The sequence below is a fragment of the Rhincodon typus genome, chromosome 48 (genome assembly GCF_021869965.1).
Source record: "Rhincodon typus isolate 14 chromosome 48, sRhiTyp1.1, whole genome shotgun sequence".
In the NCBI taxonomy this organism is placed as follows: Eukaryota; Metazoa; Chordata; class Chondrichthyes; order Orectolobiformes; family Rhincodontidae; genus Rhincodon; species Rhincodon typus.
In genome coordinates this window covers 8,130,983-8,139,470 of record NC_063379.1, presented here as the reverse complement: position 1 = coordinate 8,139,470, position 8,488 = coordinate 8,130,983, and the positions used below count along the sequence as shown (strand labels likewise).

At 41.7% G+C, this 8,488-nt stretch overlaps 1 pseudogene; it reads right to left on the bottom strand.

Moving 5' to 3' along the window:
* Positions 1-851: 851 nt before the first annotated feature.
* LOC125488030 overlaps positions 852-8,488 on the bottom strand; it is a 7,857-nt pseudogene continuing 220 nt past the window's right edge.

The window sequence follows — 8,488 nt, the reverse complement described above, 5'->3', positions numbered from 1 at the left end:
ACAGGTTTCTATGGAGAGTCACATGTAGAAAGGAAATTGCCCATTAAAAAGTTCAAAATTCATGGATAATTCCCCCTAAAGTCCATGCTTCAGATCTTTTGCAAGATCCCAATGTTCATCTTGGGTCAAAAGGTCTGGACCAATGTACTGTCACCTGTAAAACCTCTCAATGTCCTTCAGTTCACTCTTAATCCCTAATTAGCAGAATTACTTTTCTAGATATTAATGATCAAGGCCATAAAATTTGCTCTATTTCTGTTTTTTCTTAAATTCCAGTCTCTAATGAAATGGGAATAACATAACCCTTCCACTTGGCAGTTTTGGTCACGCTGGCATAGGAAGCATATTATTAAACTGAAAAGAGTTGATGAATCTCTTCTAAAAGCTGGGAAGTATTACAACATCTACAACAGTTGTTTACAAAGATTCCATTCTCAACTCTGCCAGGTAATGATACCTCATGATAGCAACATGTTAATTTATCCAATGATGTTTAACAACAGAACAGCAGCCATAGAAACCAACATGTAATTACATTAACACTTGGCATTCTGGAGCCACATATTGGAATCCTTCATAATGAATTATAGCAGTCCTGTACAGAGGTGTTTGATTGTATCATAGATTTCATCGACACAAGAAGTGACCGCACAGTCCACAGGGGCCAGCTTCAATCCATCAAGTTGAAACACTTTTAGAAATCCTGCTGTGGGCCTAGCCAGTGCTTTGATCTGAGACTCAAACAATGCGCTCAGGAGTTTCTGTTTATCACTTTCACTTGCTGTTTGTTCTTTAACCTTCTCCTTCACCCAGTCAACCACTTGGCAAGTTGGTTGATGAAAAAAATGGATTCAGAAACTCCTCCAAGGCCGAACTGCCTGTGGAGAGGACAGACCAAACAAAAACGGAGAAATATCTCAAATTGCCCATCTTCCTTGCTGTAGGCTTCACTGAGGAGCTTCTGGGTGTCCCTGGGATCTGGTGTCAGGCATTGTGCGAGAGCAGCTACAAGCACTTGGATGGTGAGATGTGGGAATGTGTAAAACATACTGCAGACAGAATCATCTCTCTCTCAAAAGTTCCATCAGGAACCCAGTCAGGAACTCCATTCCTAAACACAATCTTCTTCTCGGAGACTCCAGTGAAGGCCATCTCACCAAGCTTGAGTAACATATCACAGGGTTCTTCAATCTCTCAGCCATGATTTTTCAGATTATAAATATTCAGAATAAAACTATAAAGGAATTATAGTTGGGTGATGGTCTTGGGAACTTGCTGCTGTTTCCTGTCTTTTTCTGTGAAAAAAGGACCCACTGTCAGACCAAGGATCCAGCAGTACAAAGGGTTTTAGCACATCGTATACAGGATCACGTTCTCCTCCATGTTTTCAAAAACAGCTGCTGCCATTGTTTGATCCTCAAAATAAAACCTGCTAAAATATGCCTTCCGCTCATCACCAACAAATCCCAGGATTTCAGCACAGACACTGATCTCAGCCTTTTTCATAAGATGGAATGCAGTGGGACAGCTTGTCACTAGCAATGAACATCCTGGGAGCAGCTTGTGCCAGATTAAACTGCACACAATGTCAGACACTTCATACCTGTACTCAGGATTGCTGCACATGAACTGAGAATCTCTATTTCTCTGATGGTCAAAAAAATCAATACTGTCTTTGAATTCATCCAAACCATCAAATATAAACAGCAAGCCCTCTGGATTCTTCCAGACCTCTCCCAGAACATTCGCAAAGTAAGGATACTGATCCAGCATCAGGATCCTCAGGTTTATTCTACAGTTAATACTGTTCAAATTCCAGAATTTAAAACTGAAAACAAATTGAAATTCTGTGTATATTCTCCCAGTCGCCCAGTCACGAACAATCTCTCATAGCATTGTTGTTTATTCAATCCCTGGGACTCTAATCAGTGCTACCGTACTCCCAGATACGGAATTTTGTAACAACTAATCAGTTCGTATTTTTTCCGGTTCTCTCCAGAGATGTTTTTCTCCCCACTCTTCATGGTCTCGGCCTCTTGCCAGCAGTTCATCATCAACAAATGTCCAATCTCGTACATTAAAGCTGAGCATTGTATCGATCAACCAGCTGGAAACTCTTCACCTTCTCCTTTATTAGGATAGTGTTCACTCAATTTTTCAGTTTGTACCTGAAGTATCTTCTTGTGTTTCTGCTGAATACCTTCAACTGGAACAGAGAGAAAGCGGTTCTCAATGTTAGCTGTACTGTCATTACAACATTTACCAATACCATGTCATGATTTAGTATTTATGATTGAATAAATTGTTGCAGATTTTATTTACAGCTACGATCAACTTGTATGCAATTGAATCAGTTATCAGAAAACATTTGAAAAAGTGGACAATGATCAAGAAATGTTTCAATAATCAGCTGATTTTAATCTGGACTCAACATGAAGATTTGGTGATACTTTCCCTCGGATCACTAATACTAACCACCCACCCCATATTCCAGGCATCTTTTTGTAAATCGACACATGGACTAGCAATGCCATAGTTGATATGAATAAGGAGCCATTGGTCCCTTAAGTTGTGCTGCCATTTAGTAAGATCAAGTGAGTCATTCTCAGGTTGTCGAGCTGTGACCAGAAGGATCAGTGCTTGGGTCCCTGCTGTTCACAATGATTCAGACGTGGGGACAAATTTAGAGATGACATAAAAATTAGTGGGATTTCAAGTATTGAGAAGGGTGCAAACAGGCTTCAGGTGGACTTAGATAAGTTGAGTGAGCAGACAAGTGTAAGGGAAATAGAATAGAATGTAAATTAGTACAAGGTTATCTCCGTTGGTTGGAGGCCTGATCGTGCAGAGCATTTCTTAAACGGTAGAATTTAGAAAAAGTTGAGGTCCAAAAAAACCTAGGTTTGTATTCCTGTTCACAAGGTACTGAACCTTAGCATGCAGGTGCAAAAAGCAATTCAGAAGGTGTGCTAGCTGATAAGTTTTCTTTATATAGGTGAGATCTCACCTGGAGCACTTTGTGCACTGCAGGTTCTCTGGCCTAAGGAAGGACATATTTTCCTAAGAGGAAGTGCAGGGAGTTTCACGAAAGTGATTGCTGGGTTGATGGGGCTGTCCTATAAATGAGAGATTGAAGAGACTGGTTCTGAGGAAACGTTATCTCTGTTTTCTCCTCCACAGATGCTGCCATACCTGCTGAGCTTTTCCAGCAACATTTTATTTTGTTATTGTGATTGAAGAGACTGGACAGGTTTTCTCTGGTGATTAGAAGAATGAACAATGTTCTCAGAAAGTTACAATATTCTTAAAGGGATAGATAGATGTAGAAAGCATCCACCACTGACAAGGCACAAGTCAGGAATATGATGAAATAATCTCCAACTTGCCTGAATGTGCAACACTCAAAATGCTTGACATTTGTCAGGTCAAATCAGCATCCCATTTTGCATCCCATCCATCACCTTCAAAATTCACTCCCTTCACCACAAACACCCAGTGGTAGCAGTCTGCGCCATCGACAAGAATCACTGCAATAACTCATCAAGGCTCCTTAGACAGCACCTTCCAAACCTGCAACCTCCAGCATCGTGAAGGACAAGGTCATCAGATACGTGGAACCACCTACAAGATCCCCTCCAAGTCGTACACCCTGAAAACTTGGAACGAAATTGCTGTCCCTTCACTGTTGCTTAGTCAATTAGTGCTTGGCATCCAGAAGTAGTCCTCATCAAGCTGCTGCTTTCGAGGCCAAGAAGGTGGAGAAACACCAAGAGGAAGAAAAGAAGATGGTGACCACATACTACACAGATCAATACACTCTAGACCATATGCCTGTTTGTTGTCTGAGATCAGTAAACCACTCTCAACTGGGCAGATCATACATTTTTCCTCTCTATGCATAACTAACAGTAGCTTTGTCATGAATATAAAGAGAAAACTTAAAATGACTTACAAGTTTTCAATTGCTTACTCTGACTCCTAAACTTTCCTTCACCGACCACTCACTCCTATTCCTATGCTCCCATATGCATACCGAGCGCGGCACCCTCCTTCTCTCCAGTGACTCAGGAAGCCCCATTCTACCATATCAATGGCTGTCCTTTAGAGGGATAGCACCTGAATGTGGACAATCACACTCAACCACTCACTGCCCCTGCTCACTAAATCCCAGCTTCTTCCCTTCACCCACCCACCTGACATCCTGGCCCTTACAATCTTCCACCACACTTACCTCTCATTCCTTGCAGCCTCAACCCCTGCTGTTCCTCATGTCCAGGCCTCAGGCTGAATGAAGGTAGGGTGGATAATATAGGCTTGTGGCTTTTCCAATCCGAGGCCTTTTCTCTCCCACACTTGCTGCTGATGCTGCTAGGCTCATGGGTGAGAAATTGCTTTGAGTGAAAGTGCATCTCCTTGCAGGATCTTTCACCTGTATTTGGAATGACTGTCACAGCTGTTTAGGACACCTTGGAAATGTACAGGACAATTAATAAGTAATTCAGTCCTGGGGTCTAGTGACACAGAGGGCAGTGTCTCTACTTCTTAGCCAAAAGGCTCACTTTCTGGTCTCACCTCAGAATTTAGAGGTATGCAAGAACGCTTTCAAGCACGTTCATAAAAATAAATAAGACACTTTGGCAAGCCTCATTCCAGCCACTAGGCTATTCTGAGCGGTCACTTTCTTCCCTTATTCTGCTTAGCCCCAAGCCTGTGGCCTCTTCCGATATAAAGTTCTCGCTTGAGTTCAGGAGTCTTTTTCCAGGACAGAAACGATATTTCAAGTGATTCTATGAAAATACCTGTGTCCATTCCCACTGTAATTGAAGATATCAAAACTTCTCTCCTGTTCAAACCTTCAGCCATGGCATTGTTACACCTTCCCAAATGTTGTCCTGTAATAGAAAAAACCTGGAGGGTTTTTGAAGACATGAAGTTACCTGTTAAAGAGATAACAAGGTGCAGAGCTGAGACAACAAGGTGCAGAGCTGGATGAACACAGCAGGCCAAGCAGCATCATAGGAGCAGAACACAGCAGGCCAAGCAGCATCAGAGGAACAGGAAAACTGATGTTTCGGGTCTAGACCCTTCTTCAGAAATGACTGAATTTTCTAAAGAACAGTCTAGGCCCAAAACGTCAGCTTTCCTGCTCCTCTGATGCTGCTTGGCCTGCTGCGTTCATCCAGCTCTACACCTTGTTATCTCAGATTCTCCAGCATCTGCAGCTCCTACTATCTCTGACTTAAATGACACCCTGGTTTCTACGGAGAGACAGTGCACTACTAGAACTGGCATGTTTTCTTTATATGCCTGGGGTTGTGGTGGTGGTGGGGTGCTGATTAAGTGGGCAGATGAAGACTTAGATAGTCAGGTTAGGTGGGGCCTGCAGGAAATGCAAAGTCTACGGTGTCAACTGGCGGGAGTCTGAGACTCACTTTGTATACTCCTAGCTCATCAGCCCTGGCCAAGGAATCCTAACCACAGCTGTACCCTTGTATTGGTAGATATTTTCTAATCAACCTGTCCAGAAATGTTATTACACACCACTGAAACATTTGGGACTCGAAACCATGCCTCCTGGCTCAGAGTTAGGGATGCTAGCACTGCCACAAGTGCTATAAGAGTATGTTAGCTCAGAGGGTTGGATAGCTGCATTTGTGACGCCAGCAGTGCAGGTTCAATTCCTGCACCAGCTGAGGTTACCATGAAGGGTCCACATTCTCAACGTAACCTCTTTTAAATTTCAAAAATACACTTTATTCATAAAGAATATCTTTATTTATATATATAATACATAGCCAGAAACGCAGTTCAGTTCTGTACAGTAGCATATCAAGGAAACAAACAAACATTAGAGTTTGATTCTATCCAACAAACAAACCAAGGGCATCTCTTACTTGTGCAAGATTATACTTCCACATAATTGAGATACGGGAGGGTCCAAGAACTGAACAGATCCTCACTTAACTTAAGCAGAAAGACATCAGACGGTGGTCTTTCCCCACTGTGCCTTGGTGGCAGCTGCCCCAAGCTTTAGTGCATCCTGGAACTTGGAATGTGCCAGTCTGCAACATTCAGTCAGGGTGAACTCCTTGTTCTGGAAGACCAATAAGTTTCAGGCAGACCAAATGTCGTCTTTCACTGAGTTGATGCTCATCGAGGCTTGGTCAATGTTTGTCTCAGTGTCCGTCTCGGGGAACAGACCGTAGCGTGCAGAGTCATGTGTCACACAACTAATCAGGACGAACCTCTGACCAGTCTGGCAGAATTTGGTGTTGTGGCCTCCTTGGCCAGTCCCTAGGGAAACCTATGCCTCTTGTCTGCATGACCCTGTCCACCAGGACCTCCAGGTCCCTGTCCATAAAGCAAGACACCAACATCCCCTTGTCCTCCATGGGCAGCTCTAGTCTGCCAGCACTGACCGGTGGTACAATGACATTTTTAAACATGGTGCCAGTACGAAATATCCTGAAACTTCATGGCAGTGTCAATTACTTCTGACTACAGCAAATGGGAGAAGTAAGCTAGCAATGGACAAGATGTATGCCATAGGGCATGGCAGATAGACAACGAGGCAGATTTGGGACGAACACACTGAAAAACTTGCCTGGTAGAGTGAAGCCCTCCAAGAAACTCGATAAAGATGACATTTAGCCGATTTCTGGTAAGATTCAACATGATTTCCTCACTGTTCAACAGCACTTTCAGCAGTTTAAATAATTAGTATATTCATCTTTGGAGATGATTAGTACTCACTGCATTGAAACATCAGATGCTTACTGTGAGAACAGAAAGCCCAAGCATCAGGGAACTGGTAGTGTTTCATATAGCTTCAGAAGGAAGGTAAAAAATACATTTCCACAATTGTCTCCAGTTGAATTGACCATAAAACAGTATTTACCAAATGTAACTCCATTTGATCACAGTTGATCAAGTTGTTAAATTGGTTATTTCTATTTTAATGTTTTTTAAAAATAGACAAAAATATGACATAAGTCTTAAATTGCAAGCAAAAACAGAGAGCTGGAGAAGCACAACAGGTCTGACAGCATTCTAAATCTGTTTTCTCTCTATAGATGTTGCCAGACCTGCAGCAGTCTATTTTTGTTTCAGATTTTCAGCATCTGTAGTGCTTTATGTTTATTTTAGTCTCAAATTACAAGGATCAACGCCAATTACCAAACTGTGATTTGCTGAATGAAAACAAGGAACATCTTTGGGATTGGTGACAGTGATTTCATTTAAATTGTAAATGGAAACAGAATCTGCATTTCAAGGTAAGATTCATGTAACTTCCCAGCCTGTATTCTGTGTTTGACTTTAATCTTCCTTTTGAAGGCCATTTTCTCATGGTGAGGTTATGTTGCACAGGCTGTTGTAAACGTTCCTTTATCTTGAGGCAATGCCATTTGCTCAGTGTGCTCTCAGACGGTGGCCGATCTGGCCTGTTTCACAGTGAGGTCTCAAGACCAAACTGCTCCTACTCTGTGTCCTACTTTCATTTTTAACAGGGATTTTGAATGAGGTGAATCAGAGTGTGTTACCCTATTCTGGACTACTGTGATGGAGATGGGTTCCTCATCCTCTCTGGATATTTACCACAACCTGTACGATGTGCCTTTTGGGAAAGTTCTCAATTCTGAAACTGTTGAGGACAAGATTCAGGAACTCTGGCAGTTCTCAATCTACAAGGTTTAACTTTTCCTTTTCCCTGACTCCTGAAATCCTGAAAGTTGCCTTTGGAGTTTGGCTAAAACTCAGAAATGAATTAATTGTTTTGGATTTTTCATAATACTGCAGATCAAAATAGTTTTCCATATTGTCGCAGAAAATCAAGATCCTGAACAGGACATGAGAGATAGACATTTTTCAGATTTTTACAGCTAAATTGGGTGAAGACTTGTGAAGCCTATTTAATTTGTATTTAATTTATACCAGAAATGGCATCCTTTCTCTAAATAAAGACTTCTCTCAGTTCAGATTGATTTCATCAGTGGGTGGAACTCAGACAAGTATACAACGAATGATCAGCTGAAATGTCAGACAGAGAATTTTAATGCAGATTGACAATGGCAGAAAGTGTGTGGTGACAGAAAATGCTATAGGATTGAAGTAAAGTAATTGTGGCTTCTACTCCCTATCTGAGTCTCTCTGCATTGGTTCTTTTTACTTCCTATTAGGTCTGCTGTATCAAATGCACCCTCTTTGTGGCTATTAGGCATGTCTTAATAGCCTCAGACATGAGCTAAAATGTCAGTTCAACACTAGGACCTCTGCTTAACCTGCTTATATTCACCAGTATCCCTCTAAACTTTTAAGAGGAATCAACCTTTTCTCATGGAAAGTGAAAATAGCTGCTTATTCCGAATCAGAGCAGCTTACAACAGAAGTCATGTGACTATGTAAGACACAAGTGTATAGTATCCTTATAAATGCATTTCTCCAAAGAACCTCCTTTTCATAAATAAAGCTAAAACAAATGCATGCAGTA